At 39.7% G+C, this 23885-nt stretch overlaps 1 long non-coding RNA gene across 3 annotated transcripts in view; it reads right to left on the reverse strand.

Moving 5' to 3' along the window:
• Nucleotides 1-1147: 1147 nt before the first annotated feature.
• Nucleotides 1148-23885, reverse strand: part of LOC128077743 (uncharacterized) — a 57184-nt gene continuing 34446 nt past the window's right edge. For 2 of the 3 annotated variants that reach the window (XR_008205162.1, XR_008205163.1), the window contains exon 11: nucleotides 1148-8920. This is a non-coding gene — a long non-coding RNA (uncharacterized LOC128077743). The remainder of the gene's footprint in view (nucleotides 8921-23885) is intronic. The other variant, XR_008205164.1, reaches the window with a different exon arrangement.

Below are 23885 nucleotides of genomic sequence, written 5' to 3' on the forward strand. Positions count from 1 at the left end.
CTGCCTGATGAAAAATCAAGTGCTTTGAGTGAGAAATTCTGCAAAAAATTCTGACCAGAACTGAGAACTCCAGGTACAGACTGTAGATATTAGGAGGAAGAATGCCAGGAAGAGGAGGATGTGAGCCCAACAAGCCTCCTAGAGAGAAGAAATGGAGTGAAGATCTATGAAATGTAAATGGAGCACCATTTTCAACAAGTGGTCATGAGCTCAGAACTGGACTTGTACTGTGTGAAAAATAGGAATGGCTGGAAATGAGCTGTGCTCCCCTTTGAAAAATCTTGGAAGAAGGCACGCTGTTGCTCACATCAGCAGATTTACATCAGCCAGAAGACATCTCCTTCTAGCAGCTTGCATCCACTTTCTCATCCTAGCAGTACGCAGACAGTATTTCAACTTGGGTGCCATAAATCACCCAAAATAGAAAGTGTGGGTCCACAAACAACAACAAAGAAGGGGAAGACTGAGATTTTTTTTTTGTTTATTTATTTGTTGGTTGCAGTTGAAGAATATTGTAAACAACAATATAAAAAAATATGTATGATTCTTTATCAAAACATTCACTATTAAGAATGTCTAATTTTACTCAACAAAAATTACTGTTAATACTAGGATTTTCCTCTTCTTTAGAGGTTACCTAGCACAACGTCTACTAAACCCACCTGTGTCACGGAGTTGACCAGATCAATCTATGTCTGTGACAGGGCCTCTGCCCTCCCCCCCGACCCCAGTCCCACAAAAATGGGAAGGAAGGAAGGGAGGAAAAGAGCAGCGGCAACAATCTATGGAGGAAAACTTATTTTACTATAATATTGGAATACAAGATAACACAATATATACAATTCAATTGAAATTGAGATGAATAAATCAGACAAGATGAGAGAGAGAGAGTTCCCAGGACCAAGTCAAACCTGAAAATCTTGGAACGGCCAGGAAAGCACCCTCCAGCACCCACTGCAAGGCAGCAAGAGCGCCCCCCCCCACCCAGAAGGGCCAGATCCCATGACTTCTGTAATGTACAGGGATAGGTAGCTGGGATTGGGGCAGTGACACTTTAATGCCCCGTACACTACATGATGTTTTGATGTGAAATACTGAAACCCAAAAACAAAAAACAAAACAAAAAAACATATAACCATGACAACCTGGCTGTTTTGTATTCAAGTACATCTGCACTTGCCATCTTTCAATGCTAAACTTGAAAATTTCCCAACAGGAATCTCTCTAAAAATCTATTTGATGCTGGCTCATTGCTCTGGATTTTGTGCCTGGGAAATGCAGAAGTCATCTGAACACTCAGGTGCTGTAGGATATATGTCCCCATGCAGCTCTCCAACGCAAAGTGCTTCCAGGCTTTTACATCAATCAGTACATAGGTGGCTGCTTAACAAGCAGAAGCCCTGATATTATGGTGAACAAAAGGGCAGCTGGGTGCAGTTTCTTCTGCTGCCTTCAGGAAACATTTTCTTGTTGGGGGTGGAGTGGATGAAAAGGCTTTTTAATGACAGATCACTTTATAACCAAAAAAGAAAAAACAACACAAATGTAGAAGTGAATTAGAGAAAGCAGTTCTACTAGTGTTTTATGCTTTCTTTTTTTTTTCTCTCTCCTTTTCAGCATCTCATTGGAAGAACAGTAAATGGTTCTGTCACCAGTTTGGAAAACGCTGAGATGAAGCAGTGTTTCCCCTTGGGGGAGACTCAGGATCCCTCAAAAACATCACTAATGTGTTCCTTCAGGTCAGCCATGTCCCTAGCACGTAGGTTTCTTGTCTGGAATACCAGCAAAACAGACCTGAATGACTGCCTGAAGAAGGTTGATTTTGAGGGTCTCTCGTTTTCTTCATTAGGTGCAAAGTTGTGCATTAAATGAAGGAAAAGTTACCAGTTAAAGTTGTCTGAAAACATTCATTTTTTACAAACTGAAAATAAAGAAGAAGAGAAAGGAGCAAAATAGTTTCAGTAGAACATTTTTCAGCAACGGTTTCTTGTGAGGAAATATTTCCAATAATCTATAGTCTAAGTCTAAAGTTTGCTGTCCAAACCTCACACTAGAGGACCAAGATTCTACTGGCTTTTTGAACATCTCTGAAGTCATGTATAATCTACACTCACAGTGTTTTCATGAGAGAAAAAATTGCTGAACTTTATTTCGTACCTGTTTACCCAGGTGAAATTCAGGAACTGCTTCTTGGCAGAAAACGTTACCAAAATATCTTTATTTAAATTTGCACAATTCATACAGTAATTGCACACGTATTACAAGTAACAATGTAACTTACTCCCCTCACAAAAAAATAACAATAAACTGATAAGATCCTGGAAACAGATTATCAGTCAAATATCTTTCAACTGTATGAAAAGTTTATTATTGAATTCAAGGAATTCGGAGTTAAGCTCAGGTACAGCATGAACTGTGGGACAGAGTACACAGAACTTCAAGGAAGAAAGGTTATTGTCAAGCATATGAGGAAGACAACGTTTTCCTCTGAGTTGTGACTAGAAAACATCTATTAGATGGTGCGAACTATCGTGAAATTTCTGCATCCCTACTAATACAGCCACTTAAAATTGCTGGAGTAATCAAAACCCAAGAGCGATAACACTGACAAACACACACCTTTGTCTCATCCACCTGGCAGCATGTCTAAAATATACACTAATTACCATAGACTGTATGTCTATTCTCTTCAGCATCTTATATCATCATTCTTTTGTTTTTCACATTTTCTCTTCTTAGCAGCATTCAGTGTCCAAAAAAACATTGCAAAGATCAGTTGCTTTGGTTTTATTCCTAATCAGAGTCATGTATTTTACTGTTTATTCATTACTACACAACTTAAGAGCACAGTTGAACAAATGCTCTTCTTTGGCACGTGATAAATTTTGCAATTTCTACTTTTCTAAAAACACAAGCAGTGGATGGTTCTGAAAAACAACTTTGTTTAAAAAAAAAAAAAAAAAGAAACAACATCCATTTTACAAAATCCAGTCTGTTGTGAACTTCATTCTTAGTATCTAACCACATAAGCAAAAAATTTATTACAATGCATAAAGCAGGAAATTAATGTAAAGGCTGCTAAGCGATCAGAAGAAAGGGTGACCTTTGATGCTGGAAATCACCAGAGGCATAGGTATGTTATGGAATGTTTCACTCAAGACATTTTAAGCCATTGCTTTCGTTATGTATTTATTTATTTTTAAAGGCAAATTTAGATGTGTTCTATATGTACGTATCACTATAAGACAAAGCAGAAGAGAGGTGAACTGCACTACGTATCATTGTGATCATTTTTCACAATAAAGAGTAATCACAAAAACAAAGTGATGGGCTGAGTACTGTTCTATTGCTTTGTCAGTCCTCAGCAGAAAATTCCTTCTTCAGAGAAAACAAGATTTTCAGAGTTTCACTCTCATGGCAACAGTGTCAAAAAAAGACAGAAGGAAAACACTTTTCATGTGTATCATCAAGTATGTGGACTTTATTTGCTAAATACTTACTTTTTTTTTCCCTCAGTCTCACTCAATGTGAAATGGAACGTTTAACATAAAACAATTTCCTTTACCTTTATTTCACAAAAAGAAGAGGACCTAAAATTGAAGTAACGTCACCTGTCGGTCTGCTGAGGTCGCTATTCCTTCAGACGTCAGTTTACCTCCAGCGAAGTCTCATTGCTTACTCGAGAAACCGAGACAGAACAGATCCCTCCATTTCCCCACTCCAAGAGGTGATACAATACATACAAGATGCTTATACAATAAATACAAGACACCTATGAAAACCTCCAGCTATGTAATGAGGCACACTTAGGATAGTACTTTTTGGCCTCAAATCACCGTTTCGCAGGAACCCTCTCTGTTTCTATGAGCAATTCACTAGAGTAAATTCTGTAAATGAGCCTTTTTACATCATCCTCACAACAGAGGTATTTGAAGGACTTTCACAACACATCTCCAACTTTGACACGCTGCATAAGGAGATGCAGCATGCTAATATGCTTTTATTGTCAGTGGTACCACAGCTATTTCAGCAATCAAAATGTGCTTTATGAAATGCTAAGGTAAAAACAATATCAGTAAGGCTTCCTTAAAAATACAGGTGAGTCCTCCTAACTTTTACCCTGCTCATTCAAAGTCACGAAAAGCAGAGTTCAACACTTTGAGACAAGACAACCAAAACGACGCTCATAAATTCTCGGTTCCAGCAAGGATGTCACAACAAACTGTGGGCAGTGCTGTAGGGCTGTGAGTTAGCCTTTGGAAGAAGGAACACCTAAATGTGTCTTTTTACTTAGAGATGTTCTGCTGCCTTATTTGTGAGAAATCCAACAAACACAGAACTCTATTATCTTGGTTCTTTAAAACTGTCATTCTGATACATTTTTTTCTTTTCCATTCAAAAGCTTGGGTGACCTTGCTAACGCTGAACAAGAGCACAGAACCCGTGAATTAACTTGGTGGAATGAAACTACAGCCAGTGCATCTTAGAGAGCCAAGAGTCATGGCCTGATCTTTCATCTTTTACACAAAACAAGTCAGATCTTCAGCTTGCTGCCACGAGTAATTCACCTTCTCAAATTCCTTGTATGGAAAGAAGGTTTTCTTTTAAGGGATTATTCCAGTGTGTAAAATTGGCTAATTCACCTATACAGTAATTAAATACTTTCATAGCTTCACGCAAAACTTTCTTTCAGCATGCAAACATAATAATAATAATAAAATAATAATAATCTGAGGCACAGGACCCAGAGAGATCTTTTCCTCACAGTTTCATGCAACAGTTCTCTCATCAGCTCTGAACCCATCTGCCTCTGTAACTCAGAAAGCTTTCTTTTTTTCTTTTCCTATAAGTTCAAGGATATAATACCCATTTTCTTGGCAAGTTTATAACTTCGGATCTCTGTCCTGCCTACACAGATTCTTCTCTAAAGAAATGAATATCCCTTCAGTGAGACAGAACAAAACCCGAGCCCCTCTTTGGATTCCAAATCCAGAAGTATTCGAATCTGAGACTCTGCTGAGCAGTGTGAAACAACGTGTTTGTACCCATCTCACGGCTCTCCTGCCCGAGCTTTTTTTCCTTCGCGTTAAGTATCAGTCTGCAATCTTCGGTAGTTTCGGTAGAGGGCAATACAATAAAGCCATTTATCGAAGGCTTTTCATGGCACTTGCCCTAACCAGCTCCTACAGAGCGCCTTAGGCTTTCTTCTTGTTCTGGATTGGTGTTCTAATGCCAAATATTTACAATTAAATCTTTTTTTTTTTTTTTTTTATCCTGGAAAAGCTTATATTGCTTATTTCTTTTCTGACTGCACAAATGCACAGGCACGTTCTCAGTGCCTGAAAACATCTCTATGGAAAAATCAAGATATAACCCTCTTTGCTGCCACTTTTTTTTTTTTCCCCTCATCCTCAGCCATCCGTTTGAATGTAAATGTTACATTGTCTCACATTTGTAAGGAATCTTTACATTCATATGTAGTTTCAAAAAGTCTCATAGGAATCTCTTGCAATAAATTAATGGGCACATCAGAAGTAAATCAATTGGAAGTACAGGATAAATGTCATTTAATTCTCCCTAGGGCTTTGCTATTCACACACTCCTGTATGCAGGTAGATATTCACGTGCATGAGATGAAATGAGAACCCACCTTCAAAGTGTTACAAAGGGAAACCTGCACTGAGATCATTCGTAGGCAAACATTTCACAGTACATAAGTTTATGGATTGTGAGAGACCAAGAAACATTTGTAAGGATGATCCCAACAATAAGGCTCTGTGGTTTTATTTACTGAAGTCTAAATACATTTAGTCAGTGATGGGTTCTTTGAAAGATAACCACATTTCCAAGGCAAGAACAGAAGAGCCACCTGGCAGATTTCACCCAAGCTCACCACAGTACCATGAACGTATGAGAGTTTCATAATTCATGAAGGAACAGTATTCCCTCCTGGGCATTAAAACCAGTCCAGATAACACCAAGAACAGCTGGTAAGTCTGATAGTGTGATTTCCCCTCTCCTAAGTGTAAAGAGACAAAAATTTGAAACAGCTGGAAAATATATTCAAAGTATGACAGGCACCATGTCACAGCAGAAGTGTCAGGTAAGCTCAGCACAAAACAGTACCTTTACTTCTTTCTTTCTTTCTTGCTTCTGTAACAAGATTCATGAGTGGATGGAAATGCTTAAAACAATGATAATGAATCTCTCTGAATGTTTACATAGTTCCCATCAGTGCAAAGACTTGCCCTGTGCTAAAACTAATTTACTACAGTGTGTAAAAAATAAAATAAAATAAAATAAAATAAAATAAATTGACTTTGCTCTTTTGGTTGAAATTCCTATCCTACATGTACATACTTTTTCATGCGCAGAGATATTTTGTCAGAAGATTCTCAGCTGACCTTGACTCTTTTAACCTCTGCTCAAGCATGTGAAGAAGAGTTCAGGAAAATTTAGTAGACAATAGAAGAAGGCTTTGTTAATTATGGAGATTAATTTCATAAATGCATACCATGTCCTCTCCACAAATAATTTACAATGAAAAATAAGAATCGTTTTCAAGACAGTGTGTAAAATAACAATTACATATAGGTACTCAAACTATATGTAGTATTAATTTAAGTCTGGAGCACAAATAGGACAAATCTTATTTTCAAAATGGTTGCAGGGCAAAACAATGGGATACTTACACCTGCTGCTTCCCTTAAGTGCCTGCATACCATTGCATGCAGCACAGGAAATTAATAGGATAGCTTCTCACTGCAAGCACAGATACCTGGTGGGAAAGCTCATGTGACTGGAGTGCTGTCTATGGAGGATTATGTTCTTTTTTGGAAAGTCAGGCTGAGGAAGCAAGGTGGAGGAGCTGCCCCTCTATGCGAGAGACAAACTAGAATGTAATGAGCTCCATCTGGGAGTAGGTGGGAAAAAGAAGGTTTATGAAATGCAGCAAAAGTTCTTGCCCTATTGGGAGGAGCATAGGGAGTGTTGTCAGGACATGCAGGGAAGTGAAGAGGAAGGCTAAAGCTCACCTGGAGCTGAAGCGGGAGGAGTAAGGATAATAAGAAGGGGTTTTAAAATGTATGTTAATAGTAAAAGGAAGACTAGTGATAATGTGGGTCCCCTGCTGAACGAGGGAGGTGGCCAGGTAATGGGGGATGCTGAGAAGGTGTAGATGCTGAATGCCTCCTTTGCTTTGGTCTTCACTTCAAAGATTCACCCTCAGGATGCCTGAAGGGAAGACTGGGAAATTGAGAGCTTCCCTCTGGTTGAAGAGGGGGTGGTTCAGGAGAGCTTAGGTGGGGTCAATGTGCACAAATGGGCCCTGATGGGATGCATCCACACATGCTGAGGGAGCTGGCAGAGGTGAATGTTGAATCACTATCATCTTTGTCAGGTCTTGGAGAACAGAAGAGGTGCATGAAGACTGGAGGATAACTAGTGTCACTCCAGTTTCAAAAAGGGAAAGAAGGAGAATTCAGGAAACTCAAGGCCAGTCAGTCTCACCTCTGTTCCTTGAAAGGTGATGGAACAGCTTGTTCTAGATGTCATCTCCAAGCAATTGGAAGAGAAGAAGTTAATCAGGAACTTCTGAAGTTCATTTTCAGCATGGATTCACCTAGGGAAAATCATGTTTGACAAACCCCGTAGCCTTCTCTGGTGGCATCACCAGCTAGGTAGATGGGGGGAGAGCAGTGGATGTCATCTACCTTGACTTCAACAAGGTTTTTGATACCATCTCACATGTTCCCCTGATCTTGAAGCTGAGAAAGTGTGGGATAGATGAGTGGACTGTGAAATGTGTTGAGAATTGGCTGACTGGCTGAGCTCAGAGGTTGTGATTGGTGATGCAGAGTCTGGTTGGAGACCTGTGAGTAGTAGTGTTCCCCAAGGGTTGGTGCTGGGACCAGTCTTGTTCAATGTCTTCATCGACAGCCTTGATGAGGGGATAGCGCCCACCCTCAGCAAGTATGCCTATGATACAAAGTTGGGAGGAGTGGCTGACACAGCTGAAGGCTGTGCTGCCATTCAGAGAGACCTGCACAGATTGGAGAGCTGGGCAACAATAAACCAAATGAGGTTTAATAAAAGCAAGAGTGGAGTCTTGCACCTGGGAACAGGCTGAGGCATGAACTGCTAGAGAGGAGCTCTGTGGAGAAGAACCTGGGGGTCTTGTTGACAACAGGTTGGCCATGCAGTGTGCCCTAGTGGCCTAGAAGGCCAATGGGATTCCTGGGGTGCATTAAAAGGAACGTGCCAGCAGGTCAAGGGAGGTGATCCTCCCCTTCTACTCTGCCCTGGCCAGTCTGTATCCTGGACTGGGCTCCCCAGTACAAAAAAGACAGGGGTCTCCTGGAAAGAGTACAGCAAAGGGCCTCAAAGACGATAAAGGGCCTGGAGTATTCCCCTGTGAGGAGAGGCTGGGTGACCTGGGTCCGTTCAGCCATGAGAAAAGAAGACTGAGAGGTGATCTTATTAATGCACATAAATATCTGTGTGGGAATCAAGGAGACATGGCCAACCTCTTTTCTCATGGTCTCTGGGGACAGGACAAGGGAAAACAGTCATGACTGAAGTATAAGAAGTTCCACATCAATATGCAAAATAACTTCTTCAGAGTGAGGGTGACGGAGCACAGGAACAAGCTGCCCAGGCGGGTTGTGGATTCTGCTTCTCTGGAGATATTCAAGATCCACCTGGACACCTACCTGTGCAGCCTGCTGTAGGGGGCCAGCTTTGCAGGGGAGTTGAGCTTGATGATCTTCGGAGGTCCCTTCCAACCCCCACAACTCTGTGATCTCCTTGTGAATCATCTTTTTTTGTCTGAAAACACAACTTTCCTCACTGGATAAGGACTGAAGAATCAGCTGTTCATATGGATGAAGGCAATTTGAGACATCATTTTGAACTGCTGCTACTGCACAAAAGAAAAGACAACATAAAATCAACACGACAAGTTTGTAGAAGAGTCACTCTTCTGAACACAAAGTCTGTCAATCTTCACTGAGTGTCTCAAATACAGAAAAAAAAAAGGTTTCAGAGGAAATTTTGTTTAACATTGGTCAGATCTGATTAAAGGTGCACAAAACAAGTGACAGAAGATAAAAGCATCAGAAATGTGACTTTCACAAAGTGAAGTGATTTGAAGATACCAATTAATACGTTATCTAATATTAATGGCAATATGTGGCCACCTGAGCAAGACAAGTAATGAAAAGGGGAGAATAAAGACTTTATAAAAATAGACGGAGTGGTCAAAAATCAGAATATCCCAGTTAACTTTGCTTAATAACAGTGTTTTAAACCTCCTAGAACAAGAAGAAAATCAATATTTTAAAGGTAGAGTACAATGACCTAAAACTCAGACCAGAGGAGGTGAGTTTTAGACACCGTACTCAACTGAATTGCTTCTTTATAGAATTGCTTCCTTACTCAATTCAGTTTTTAAATTCTACATTGCAAGGATTTGCTATTATACATATAAATATCTTAGAGGAAAAAATGGTAGAAGATGTATAAAGAAGTGGTGGCAGCAGTATTAAAATCAGATATGAAAAAATTAAAATCCTGAGACTTCCTGTGAAGAATACAGTTATGCATATTCCAACTGAGTGGCAGAAACTAGGAAGTAGGTTCAAAAGCTTATAGGATTCAAACCCCAATTATCTTAAATTATTGATTGAAAAAAAACAAACAACCAACAATAAAAAGAAATAGTCTATTTAAGAAAGGAAGACAATGAGAAGTGAACACAGTTATTTATATGTCCTCCTGAGCTTAAATTATCATGGAGTTAGGCCAGTACATAACAACTAGAAGCTTCTCCTTTGGGATTCTTGCCAACATGTTATCACTTACTGTGGCCAGAAGGATATTCTTGGAGGAAAAAAATCTGATCTATTAAAACAATTCTTACGTACCTGTAAGCCAGGTTTAACATCTGTATTTGAAGATAACCAGCTAAACATAATCACGTTCCTACCTGAATGCAGAGTAGGTAGCCACTCTGTATTTAAGGGACTAATTCTCACTTCCATTTAGTATGTTGGTCACATGAGTAAATTGAGGACAAAGTGAATAAATAATAATCAAACCTCTCAGATCAAGTAAAAGCAATGCAAGAGTTGGTTATGCATTTAATCAGCATAGAACTGGAGCTGATGAAACATAGGAAACCCTGGGTGGTTAATAAGTTCAAAACTAATTCTATGCTTGATCCTTCTTGAAAGAAAACTGAATTGCAAATTGAAATAGAAGTCACAAATTTGGCTTCATTTTGAGACTTTGCAGCATAGGCCTTTGTTTCTGCAGGCATAACATGGCTAAGTGTGTGCAAGAAAAATATCTTCCAAGAGTTTCCTTGATGCAATACAAAAGATATGCTGAATTTTATGCTAGAGTATATCACTAGAAAGAGTCAATGAAAAGCAGAAAAAGGGGCACTGAAAGATGATAACAAACTAACTCCTTATCTATAGCAGATTTTTTTTTTTTAAATTGTGGCTACATAGGCTGCAGAAAAAGTAATCTTTCCTGTTTTGCTTTCATTGACAGATTATTAATGTTATGTTGGAAAAGTCCTCTGTCAGCCTCAAATGATGCTACATTACCAAAGTTCAAACTGTTTAAACTTGGTTTTTTTCTTTTCATTTGGATTACATTTTACATTCAGGTTCACAGAACTGTCAAGTGGACAAGGACTACTTCCTTTTCAGTTGCCTACTAAAAACTTGGCAAAAAACATATTTAGAAGTCAAAGGTCTTGGGAATCGGTGATACACACAAAAACCACATGTAATTCAATTTTCAAATTGCTCTAAGTATTGAAAGAGATGATGATAAATATTGACAAGCTTTGCTATTGCCAATATTATGCATTCAAAGGAGATATTAGCAAATTGAGTATTGTTGCTTTCTATTGTAGTTGATTAATGTAAACTAAGGGAAGTCATTCACTGAAGTACAAATAAAACCTTTTCTGATTTCTGTGAATTCCATCCAGAAAGAGAAGATTTTGAGAGCTTTATTAAAATAGTTTATTCTATGATTATTTCTGTGATCCACTTATTTCTGTAATTCCTCATGGAGACAGAGAAGTTTCTTCTGCATAGATTATAAATAACTGCTATAAGGCTTTATATGTTTTTACTGGTGATGACTTTTTACTTAGACTGAACATACCTCGATTGTTGAGATGTTGCCTTACGGTTGCCCTCAACATCATGGTCACACAGAGAAATATCCCAGCTGCCTAAAAATAGTAAATTGTAGTGCTTGTATTTCACCTGAGACTCTGATTAGTTCACATGGCATGTACCCACTGTGCACTTGGCCAGTACACCCAGTGCCTAACACCTGATAAATTCCTCTTTAGATGACAACACTTTTGAGTGTATAGTACAATCATAAATGTAGGTTTGGTTTTAGATATATTTCAGGAAATATATTTCAAAGTTATCTATTTTGGATTTTGGAGGTGATTGAATGTGTTTCTACAAAAATACAAAATAGGCCCTTTTTATTTTACAGTTACCTAAATGTCAGCTATTGCTGTTAGGGTTAAGTTACACAGGATGTTATTTCAACATAACTTGGGGATAAAACTAAATATATCTCAGGGATAAAACTAAATATATTTGGAGTCCTTCCAGGAGAACAAGTGAACTTCTCCCTTTCCTTCTAGTTTTTTTTGCCTTGCCTGGCCAGGTTGTTTGGCCTTCAAGATGAGATCTCAAGGTGACGGCTGAAAGCATCTTTCACCTTATTTCTCCGCTCATGCAGTGTTACAGATGATGCCTGCCTCATAACCCAAGCAATTTCAAAACTAGAAAGTGAACAGCTGGAAAACTACACTGGTTGTGGAAGTAGTGGCCACAATTAAGATCTAAAATCCTTCAGACATCTGAAATGCAAACACACAAAATAAATGCTCCATAAGCACATAGTAGTGCAATACATAGTAGTGCAACATATAGTAGTGCAATATAGCTGTGGATTTTTCATCAGAAATGCCTTTACCAATGACCATCTTTGTTGTCTTGGGCAAACAATGCAGCAGTGCTCATGTTCTCTTTGTTGATTCTGTCTGCACATGGAAACACTGCAGTATACATCAGATAGTCCCTGCAGTGAGTACAACAACACCAGACCTAGCTGTGGCCCTCTTAACTTGTAAAAAAAATCCTATGCAGCAGATAAGCATATGACAAAAATTGGCCTCAATATTCCTTGAAAAAAAAAATAAATCTATGGAAAACATATAGGTTGCTAGGGATCTTTTGGCAAACAAGGCATTTTTATAGGTTGCTATAGTTGGACACATCTAGCAAAGCCCCAGTGCCAGCTGTGCACTCAGTGGTGCAAAGCACAGTAGAAATTATAGCAGCGTGCACAGGAAAATACACAAATGCTTTATTACTTGCTTTATCATTCAAGCATTTTCAACTAGAAGAAGATCCAAGAAGTTTATTAGAAATATCACTTTCCCATTTCATAGCTGATTAAGTGATCTGAAAGATGTCTGCTTGCTTTAGCAAACATCTAGGTAACATTTAGTACAGACTTTTTTTTATGGTGGCTGGTTAGATATGGTGCAAGAATTAACACTGATGGAAGAGTTAACTCATGAATGAAAGAAGAGTTAAATGAAAGCAAATATGCTGCAGAGTAGTTATGGACTGCCATAACTATGCTGTTATTGGTGGTCTGAGCATCAGAAATTCAGGAACTCCAAACCATGCTCCCACACAGGCCAAGCTCATCGTGTTATTCAAGGTAGAGATTTGTATATGTGTAATGGGATATAATGGGATGGAAGGCACCACGCTAATAGCAGGGTGGTGAAGTCTTTGGCTACAGGAAATGAGAACAAGCCCAAATACAGCAGATACAGAAATTAAGGGAAAAATAAAAGCTGCTCATCTTTGGAAGGCCTTAGGCAAGCAGGGAACTCCAGCATGAAATGCCGTCACCTCCATTGCCAGCCCTTAAGTGAGGTCTGGCAAGGGGTGGATTCTGGCTCCACTCTTTCCAGTCACACAGGTACACTGCATGCACCTGAGCTCCTCAGGGTTGGCCCTGCCTTCCCACCAGGTGCTCACCACTGAAGCTCAAACTTGGGGACAGAGGAGCCTAAATAGACAGATACATCCTTCAGTTACTGAACTACTTCAGAAATATATTTCTTCTTTAAAATATAACCAAAACCACACAAGATTCTTTTTGCATTTTGAAACTCCTCAATTACTGATTTTTTTTAATCTCTAACCTACAAATTATCCAAGTACTTTAGAGGAAGGATTTATTGCCAGTTATTTTCTCTTAGGCTAAGTGCCAGTGTCCTCTTTTAAACTCGTGCTTCTGCTCCAGCTGATCCCAGCAGAAATGCAAAGGCTTAGGTGACTTCATACACCCTAGACAGAGCTTCCAAACTCACAATGTGTAAAAGCTTTAAATAGCACCTCTGTGCCTATACTGAGAGTTGTGTAAAGCACCTAAGATACATGGTTACTGTGAATACTGGAAAATTCAACTCCTTCTTTTTATTACTGATGCCAGTCAGTCCAATACCTCTTGGAGTGGTCTGTGCCATTTGGAAATACTGCCTTCTATTCACTGTTGAAAGCTGAGTGAAGAGCAAGTAGCACAGACACAATGTGCAGTCTGTGTCCACAAGCTGTGAAAGACCTTGAAGTTTCAGGCCAAAACTGTACTTGTTTTGATAACATATACCTGAAATATAGTGTTAAGAAATGATCTTTTAATGCTCTGTGCCAACTATTTTGTATCTTATGCCAAACACTGGAACACATAAAATTAATAAATACTAAAGTATTAGTATAAATGTTAACTACTCTCCCCTCCAACAACAACAAAAGCAATGAATAATTAAAAAAAAAAAAAAGTACTGTCAGGATGGGGAAATATTTCACAGGCATGCAACAATTATCTGCACTTTGTGCTAGATAATGAAATCTGTGTTGCTTCTCTTACAGGAGAAAGTATGTTTGTAAAAAGACAAACAATAATACATCTTCCTGGGTTTGATCACACAGAAGGGAAAGACCTTTCATAATTTTCTGGTATCTTTCTGGTATCTTATCTGGCGTTCTTTTTCACATCTTGCTTTTCAGTTCAGAGATATTTAAGCTGCTTTCTCACTGGCTATTTTTCCCTAAGCTACTGGAAGACTTTAAACTGCCGAGTGATTAAATGGAAAAATTACACAGAGATGGGGGAGTTGCCTTTTATGTTTGCAGCTTAGGTTGGGCAGGCTGTGCTTTGTCTGCAAATCCACAATTCAGACCAACTTGAAATGAGTACTGACACTCTAGGCTGAATGACCAAAGTGACCTGCAGGGACTTACACTTGGCATTATTTGTATGTTCTTTTCCTTTTTCATGTGTTTTGCTATCTTTTACCACTTCACACATTTGTCAATATGAAGATAATTTCTTCTTGTTTTTAAATTGCTCCTAAGTTTGATCAAGGTCCTTTCATTTTAAAGATATGTTCACAACTGTGCATTTGAGCTCCTGAATTGGAGCTCATTCTCAGCAGACCCACTGACATGCAAACTTTGTTTTTGCATCTGACATGTTAGCATATGCTGAGTCTAATTGCACAGTTGCAGTTTGGCACTGCTTTGGTGCTGACAGGCTGATAACTTTTTAGCTGCTGCTCAGCTGCAGCTGAGAACATGACTACTTTTAGTTGTTTGTTTTCATGGCAAAGAAGTTCATCTGAACTCCTGCGTTTTCAGCATGTCTTCGACATGACCTAGAACGAAGTAGGAAGACTCACTGACCAGTTAACAACAGGTGAGAAGTACGGATGGATTTGATCCCTTCTCCCCTTGAACACATGCTAAGGATGGCAGGGTGTCTGTTTGTAAGTTTTCCCCTTGAGGGGTATTGTACTGGCAAGCACAGCAGCTAGACATATGACTGGCATAGCTCCTCTAACTGGGGACAAAAAAAAAAAAAGAGCAGAAGGAGGACGCATGGAACAGCATGAAAATGTGCCTCTTAAAATGTCACGACCATTTTAGCTCTCACCCTCTTGTAACATGACTATTACGCTACTTTAGGCACAAGCTGAAGGGATTGGTGTGAACAAAGGGGAGTAGCTAGCATCACCTCTGAATTAAGATCCTTATCCTTGAGATTAGCACTGCTCAAGGAGAATGACTTCCATTTTTAAATGAAAACCAACAGGGAATTTCTGCTAGAGCAGTGATGGTTGGGTATAACCCAAGTGTGCCTGCAAAACATTGTGCTGTAGTGAAACCACAATTTTTGAAGACATAAAATTTTTCTTCATATTTTGATAGCATATCTAAATAAAAAGGTTTTTGCATACATCTTTCTTGGCACATATTACATTTAAATTACAAATTAAATAGCCTTAGATTATTGATAGACAATTCTAGACATACTTATTCAAAAATGCCCCATTTTTCAGATGAAAAACAAAGCACACTGAGCATTTCTCAGAATATATGCCCGTATCTCTCTTACCCACTCTAAATCCTTACATACGCTTTTGGCATCAGTCAACTTGCCATCTGAGCCAGCCTACCACAGACAAACTTAAGGTGGATGAATAGTCAATTACCTGCAAGAATGAAGTCTTGAAGCATAACTGAACTAATCTGCTCACTACTTTAAAAGGAAGAAAACTGGTTTAGGTATGATGCCGTGTATCAGCAATGCAGTCACAATGTGTTTCGGTACTCTTACCATGCTGAAAGTATGCTGACTCAACAGTTAAAACATTGTACAACACAGCAGTGGCTCAAAGAATTTTATAGCACTCTGGCATTTATGCAGTAGCATATCTGTGACTCTCCTTTCCTTCTTCTTGCTAGTAAGTCTTCCTCTAGTTCCAGGTTTCAGAACAAATGTAAAAAATCTGAGTTCAGCAAGTTCCCTGCTTTGGACAGAATGACTTTTACCTTCAAGAGGGACTAATTTGCCTTCATTTTTGTGTATGACTGTACTAATAACAGCAACAAACAAGGCACATACAAGAGTCTGGAATATGGTTGACAAAGATATAACGTATTATGTATTTTTAAAGTTCTACATGCCATTTAGAAAAACAAAAAGTAAAACTAATTTTTTAATAACCTGTAAATTTTGTATTACCTGTAAAACATTTGACAGAGGAGACCAGAACCAGGCAGACTAGAAAAAACTCTATGCATCAATGAGTCTTAGGCTGATCTGGACCTTTTGATTTAGAACAAGATTAATAACAGAAGGCACAGGCGCACTCCTGTACATAGCATTATTTTTTCTGAAGAGATTTTCCAGTAGTCAAGAATATGTTCAGAATTGAGAAATTTTAGGATGTATCATATGAATCAGCATCTACTTTTCTGGATGAACAGATAATGAATCATCACCTTCCATCCTCTATCTATACCTACGATATGTTGCATAAAAAGGGACAGGCATGCTATTTCATTTTCTAGTATACCTGCAGGGTGTTCACAACCTGATTTTGGAGGTAACACCCCAGATGATAAGGTGTCTTTCTTAAGACAGTGACATTCCATTGACCAACACCCTATCCTGCTCTCAACATTGCATGCTACGACTAGCTTAGAAGTTTCTCCTTAAATACCTTCTTCATGTTCAAATGCAAACAGCATGAAGTAGGGCTATTATCTGGAGAAATCAAACATGCAGTGTATAATGATGGTAATAAAATGAATATAGCATTTCTACTCTACCACTCTTATACAGAGATAGAATTTATTTTCTCTCATACTTACCATGAGAAAAAAACTACAAATGGCATGATGTTCCCTTTCCCTTGGGAACAGAGAGTTTTTAAAAGTTAGCATTGGATGGAAACAGACTTATTAAGCTTTACTGTTCAATATTTTACTTCCCATCTTTGTTCCTAAAGAACATAATCACAACTTCCTCACCTGTAACAGGTCACTGTGGCTGGGCAATTGTTCATTCAGGGATAACCTCTTCTTGTCTACTACAGTGAAACACACCTATACAAGAACATGTGCAACTGCTAAGAGATTTAAGAATGGGTTTTCTATAGTCCAGGAGAATAACATGAGTGCTATACCACCCATACTGTGTTTTATTCTGTATCCTCTCTCATTGTCTAAGAAAGGATCCTTGGTAGAACTCCCTGCTAAAGAGAAAGAAGAAGTTTTTAAAAAACTCATTAACAAAGAATTGCTAAAAGAACTTTCCAGAAGGGATGTGTGTGTGTTAGACTAGCATTCGAGCAACCTTAAGTGATCTCAAGCAAAGGTTTGTTGGCATATGAGCAGCAAGGTTCAGAAAGAGCTTCAGAGAGAAAAACTGAAATGTTGTCAGCCAGAATTTTTAAGTGAGGTGAGGTAAAGTAGTACTGAAAATCTTCGTAGCTTGTAAGCTACTAAGTGTAACAAACCAAAGGCCCCTGAAGAAATTACACAAATATTAAAGTACCAAATTTCAAATTTAGAGTCTGCCACAGCAAACAAAGCTTTGCCTTTGTTCTGCTGAGAGAACACCATTAATTTTACTTAAAATCCTGAAATGAATGCTAAGTGAAGTGATTACCCCCCTTCACTGGGTATTTCTGAAGTTGCTTCTGCAGTACTGAGTCCAATTTTGGTTCCCTCAGTAAAAAAGCCTCGTGAATTAACAAGGAGGGGTGAAACCAGTGGAGGGTCACCAAGAGAGTGAGGGGACTGGAACATGCTACAGACAGCAGGACTGCCCTGCTGTAGGAAACTGCTGTGGGAGCAGTTTCCTTGTTTTGCAGAGGAAAAGGCTGAGTAATGATGGATCCGAGCATAGTTTTCACCTACTGAAAGAGGGACAACGGAGAAAATGGAGCCTGACTGTTCCCCAGGAGTGTGTAGCAGAAGATGAAAAAAGGCAAGTCAGATGTTGCAGCAAAGACATTCCAGTTATAAATGGAAAAATATTACAAGAGTGGTTAAGCACTGGCAGAAGTTGTCTATAGAGAAGCTGTTGGACAAGCAACCTGAGCTCAGCCTTGTTTTAAAGACAAGACTGGAACAGATGACCTCCAGAAATCCCTGCCTGTCCCAGTCATTCTATGACTGTAGTTCTCCAGGGAAATATGCAAGATTTTTCTCACTGATTAAATACATTTTAAAGATTGCAAAATATACTGTAAGCATTATTGCATATGTGGAGCAAGCACATTTCGACAGCAAACTCACTGTGTTCTGGGAAGCAGTATCCAAGAATAACCCAAGGCAACTAATTTATTGCAAATATGTTATTTAAGCTGTAGATCTTTCTACGCTCAGGGGCCCAGTGTCCCAACCCGTTGTGGGATGAAACAAGACTGATGCTGTTACAGTCTTTGGATTTGAGAGGTTTCATTCTTTCCAGTAAATCTAAAGATGAAACTAATCTCTGCATGAAGTTTGATCCCTGTGAAACTGAACAAATATTTGTATATGTGTGTTTATATCATGCATCCAAAAAGAATGCTGAAATAACTAGGTCAGATCCTAGGACAGTCCTATTTTAAGGCTGAAGTGATTAGAAGTCAGACTAAACCTTAAAGAAAAAAGGTTCATTCATCCCTCAGTCCTGTGCCATAGGGGAGATTTTTCCCCCAACAGAGCAAATCCAAGAAAAACTCAACACAGAATTTCACTGTATTAATTTTCATGCACTGCTCTTCCCTTGTGATACACAAGACAAAAAGGACCTTATAAGAGAACCTACAATATAGAAAGAGATAATTTCAGTGGCAGAATAAGAAAAGGAGCATTATTCAAAGACTTCTAAACACTACATGAACATATTGCAGATGTCATCTGGACTGCTATTAAATACAGCAATGCTTACTCAGGATGAGGTTTTCATGAAATTGTTTAACATAAGTCTTACAAGAATGGAAATCATACTGAAAAATCATGTGTCTCGTGCAAGGTTGTAAGGGATTTTTCACATCTGGATAAAGAGGCCACCTATTTGCTTGAAAGACTTTGAAGAACAAAAGTCTTCCCATGTAACTGCCAAAAAGTGTCTATTCAATCAGTGTTTGCTTGGTCACACAGAGTCACACAGAAACCAAATTGCACAAAGCACAACTTTACTTGCTGGGCAAAAGATTGATATTCAGCACAGTTATTTTCTCCACCTGGCTCACTGAAAAAAGAATAAATTCTGACTACCTATACACAGCAATGTGATTTATATGTATGAAATGTTTGACAACAGAATCACGTAATCTTTTTGGATGTGTGGTTACAAATTAAAAGAAATTTTGTTTCAAAAAATATTGAAATACTAATAAAGGAATACTGTACTTCTTTCAGACATCTAGGACCATCTTTATGTTCTCAAAAACTTGTAAGCCAGACATATATGTATTTTAATTTGTACCTACCTATACAATATATGAAAGTTTCCTTTCAGATACACCTTACAACATGAAAACAAGGCAATTACACTTTCAAAAGACAACACATTTATAAATACTATGTAAGGTAATCTTGCTGGAAATATCCTGAATTTAACATAATCACATTAAACAAACTTTTAATTAGTTTATGATATTCCCTTGCCTTTCTATGACAGTTGTTTCAGATAACAATGCACTTCTGTAGAGTGATCCATTTGTGGTCAGTGCAGCACTTTTTCTAGACTTTCTGTGATTCATGCCATGAGATACGGGGTAATAAAGACTGCAGAAAGATAAAACCTTAATTATTCCTTCTGCAGACAGTGCCAGCACTAAAGAAATCCCTAAAACAACAGTGGAGTTTCCCAGGAATAGTTTTCTTGGTCCACATTTGTAACCATAAAACATTCTCAAAGTTCAATGAAAGGCTTTCAGAAGTAAGTAAAGAAAATAAGATTCTGCTAAGGCTAAACCAAGCTTTTAACTGTATTTCATCTGATAAATTACTGATTTTATGTTTCAAAAGGTCCACAAGCTCAACTCAGTTTGGACTTCCCTAGCCTTGCTGCATACCTGAGTAATTATTTGCATCACAAACATGGTTGTAGAAAACAGCTGCCCAACTTCATATATAATAGCCATTTACAAAGATTATTCTTGATAGCAGAGAGTAGATATTGAACATAAGAGCTCAATTTAATAAATGGCCAGTGGAAGCTTTGTGTGACTGCAGTGTCCCCCAAGCTGATGGGCCATGACTATGCTACCACAGATACTCCTTTATTAAAGCCCTTCTTTATTAATGTGTGTTGAGTAATGCTGCGGGAACCACGTATGTGCCAACTAAAATCCGATGGATATTTTCTGTTTTCTAGCAACCACGGTATTGTGCCTTGGATTAGCAATTGATTTTAGCCTCAAGCCTAAAATCAAATCAAGAACGTCCCTGTTAAATTGTATAGTATTATTGCACTGAGCTAGCATTACCCTCTGACCCTGCAAACAGCAGCAATTTTTCAAGGGATATCTTGTTATGCAAGTAAATGGAGATGTATAATTTTTCCTCTCTGGGGTTTATTCTACAAATGCAGTTATGATCAAACTATGCTCTCAGGAAATGCTTTCTTATCTTTGCTTCAATTATACACTAAAGCCCATCCAACTTCTTCCATACTCACAACTGCAATGTATCTCCTTCCTTCCCTCCTGAAGCTCTGCAGGAAGATAACAATATAGCAACCTAAAGTAGTAAAACCAAATAGTAAACCACTGAAACTTGCTTAATTACTTGGTTTTGAAAAATGGTTTGAGAGAAGCAGCTTTTCCATTCTCCTCTGACATGAAATGAACAGAGCCAACAAATGACCAGGCTTGTTGGATAGTTGACAGAAACCAAATCACTTTTTACCTACTCTAAAAGCCACTCACTGAAAAAGGAGCTGGCTGGTTTAGGCAGATGAAGAACAAACAGCAGACCTGCAGTGCTGTTTGCATAAACAAGCACTCACAGGAGAGCTAATGCTGTTGATCTTTGAGCAGAACACCTCGAACCTGCCTGCCTGCCACACAGCAACCTCCATGGGCCCACCGGGGAGCCAGCCCACGTGCTACCTAGTCTAGGAATAGTGGGAATAATTTTGACTGCAAACTATTTTGAAAAAGCATACATTTACCATTTCCTGAAACTACAATGACAATTTACAGCAGTTCATTTATTGCAATTAGGCTTTTACACTTAAAATGCAGCATTTTCAGAAAAAGGGCCAGAAGTAGTACAAGAGAGGTCAGTTTTGGTTTACTTGCTATAGAGTCAGTGAGGTACAGCCGCCTGTTACGTGACCCCCTTCCCTCTCCCAGCAGTGCTTTTCTTCTGTGTGCTCCTACAAGTGTCAGGAAAGTGGCTACGACACAAAGCACTGTCAAACAGAAGTGAGACAATGATTTTTTTCCTCTGGAGATGCTCCTATTTTAGCAGCCCTGTTTGAAAGGGGAGACGGGCAGAGAAACCTACATTTTTAAGCTTCCGATGACAGGAGAGCTGCTGAACCAAAATAACCAGAAACCTGAGTCCGCTATAAAAAGTGCAGATAGAAGACCATCACTGAAGTGCAAACTGTTCTACTACCTCAGGTAACCCCAGCAGTGTGCCTCAGTGCAGGGACATCTCTCCAGGTGAGGAAAGAACAGTTCTGGCTCTGCACAGCCCTCTCGCAGCCAGAAACCGGAGCAGCACACTGTGGCCATGAACGGGGCTTCGGGTCACCGAGTAGCCACTGAGCTGCTGTGTGCAGTCCATATTTACTAACTTGGGCAACAGCATGTCCATGAAAAGCTCTGCATCTCACTACTATTGGGTTGGCTGTTTGTTTTGTTTTGTTTTCTTTTCTTTTCTAAGCATATCACTTTAAATAATCTTTGATAAAGTTTTCTAAGCCAGGAAAAAATGATTATTTAAACCCAACAGGAACAAAACACTTTATAGTGGCAAAAAAATACAGCAAGCAGTAGAAACGTGCAGAAAAGGGTACTTGGTGCAACCACTGGTGTGCAGGCTTCAAGCATGAATCAGCCTGGAATAAAACAGCTGCCCAGGTCCTATCTGTGGCGTGCCATGGAAAGCACAGCCCACCTGTGGGCTGTGCAGGTGGATGTGGTCCCACATGGCCTAGTGGTTCTATGGGACAACAACTTCAGTAGCACAGGCTCAGTACACCTCTCTTGAGTTGCTCACTCATGCTTTAAAATGAGTAAATACAGAACATTTAGTAAGTACCAGCCATTTATGCCCTTGGGGGTCGTGGGCCTCAATTTCAACCCCTGGCAGAAGCATTTGTAGCACAAAAGACAAAAAAAAGAAACCCAGACACTCTGCAACCAGTAAGGCTTGAAGAGAGGTTTTCTGGCACATTCCCTAAGCAAACAATGAGGAAATATCATCTGCCATTGAGAGGAAGCCAGCAGTCATCAGGAGATAAGGAAATGGAGAGGAGGGATGTGACATAGGGAGCAGAGGATCAGGGAAGGTCATCCTGAATAGATGGCGCCAGGGAACAGGCCAGAACCTTCCCAGTCCTTGCCTGCACTGCCAGGTAGTGCCTCAGACTCCATCTAGGTGACATCTAGTGTCACATACTGGCACAAAGGGCAGGAACTTCAGTCACCAAGAGTCCTGCTAAGGAACTGAAGCCTTTCTGTCCTATGAATGCCCTCATTGTACACACAGAGGCAGTGTACAGGTCTGTGTGCCATGCTTCAGTCACTAGAAGAGACTTCTCCCTCCAGCACTTTCAAGGCTGTTAGTTTCTCTGCTTCCATGCAGCCTGAATCCAAAATGAAGGCATCACTGTCACCTGCCATGCCTCGGCCTGTGCTGATGTGCTGTCTCCTAACAACCTCACACACAGCAGTAGAGCCTTTCATTCACAAACCATGTAAAGAAAAATAATTCGGATGAGCCAGAAAAATCTTGTTATTTTCTATTCTTCTTTACTGTAAGCCCCCTTCGCTTCATGTAGAGCATAGTGCTTCCTGCTATTCATTGTGCACAGACTCATCTACTGATTAAAGCTCAAAATAGCTCACAGACTCATTATCTCATTGCACAGCATGAGTGCAGGTCTGCCCCTGGGGGAGAGCAGGCAGGAAGGTGACAGTGAAACCACGCAGCCACAGCAGGCTCACACAGCCGTGGGGGCAGGCAGTGATGGTGTGGCTGTGGTCATACTGCAGAGGCCACGTGCTACTGCTTTCTGTTCCTTTGCTCTTGAAATAGCTAACAGCTACAACGGGAAGTACAGCAGGACCTCCAGCACCTCACACTGCTGTGTGAGGGAGGTGAACAGCCAATAGCACCGTGCAAATGAAACCTCTGGTTTTGTCACTTTAGACAAAGACAGGTGTAGCCCAGGATGACAGACTTCAGACCCTGACAACATAGGTTTCCAGCTCCTTTTCATCAAATCTGACAGTTTGCAGTTTCAAGCTGGTGTTACTCTTGTTCTGTTAGCTAGTGTCCTACTAAAGCAGCAACAGGAAGAAGCTCCACATTGACACGTTAAACAATATTCACTTGGAAGTCCCATACAGCAAACCTATTTGCTTTCCTAGTTCTGGGAAAGGCCTGCTACCAGTGAGTGCCATATGAAGCTCCAGCCGCCCCAAGCTGTGCTGAGGCTACGTCACCCCCTCTCCTTTCCAAGGGATGCAAGAGGTGCAGGTAGTCTGAGTGGGTCAAAGAGCTCCCCATTCCAAACACTGCTGTGAGACACGCATCCTCCAACGCAGCCAGCGCCCTCGACTGTACAGAGCCAACACAGCAGGACTCGGGCTCTTAGAGGCAAAAATATCGAAGTTATTTCCAGCACAGCAGTTTTGGAAACGACTTTGTGGGATGGGAGTGGGGAGAGAAGAGCCCTCGATGTACCAGGAAGCAACGGCACCCCAATACCTCGCGGCTACCATCACACCGCAA

This window comes from Tympanuchus pallidicinctus, unplaced genomic scaffold, assembly GCF_026119805.1.
Source record: "Tympanuchus pallidicinctus isolate F22 unplaced genomic scaffold, pur_lepc_1.0 scaffold16, whole genome shotgun sequence".
NCBI lineage: Eukaryota > Metazoa > Chordata > Aves > Galliformes > Phasianidae > Tympanuchus > Tympanuchus pallidicinctus.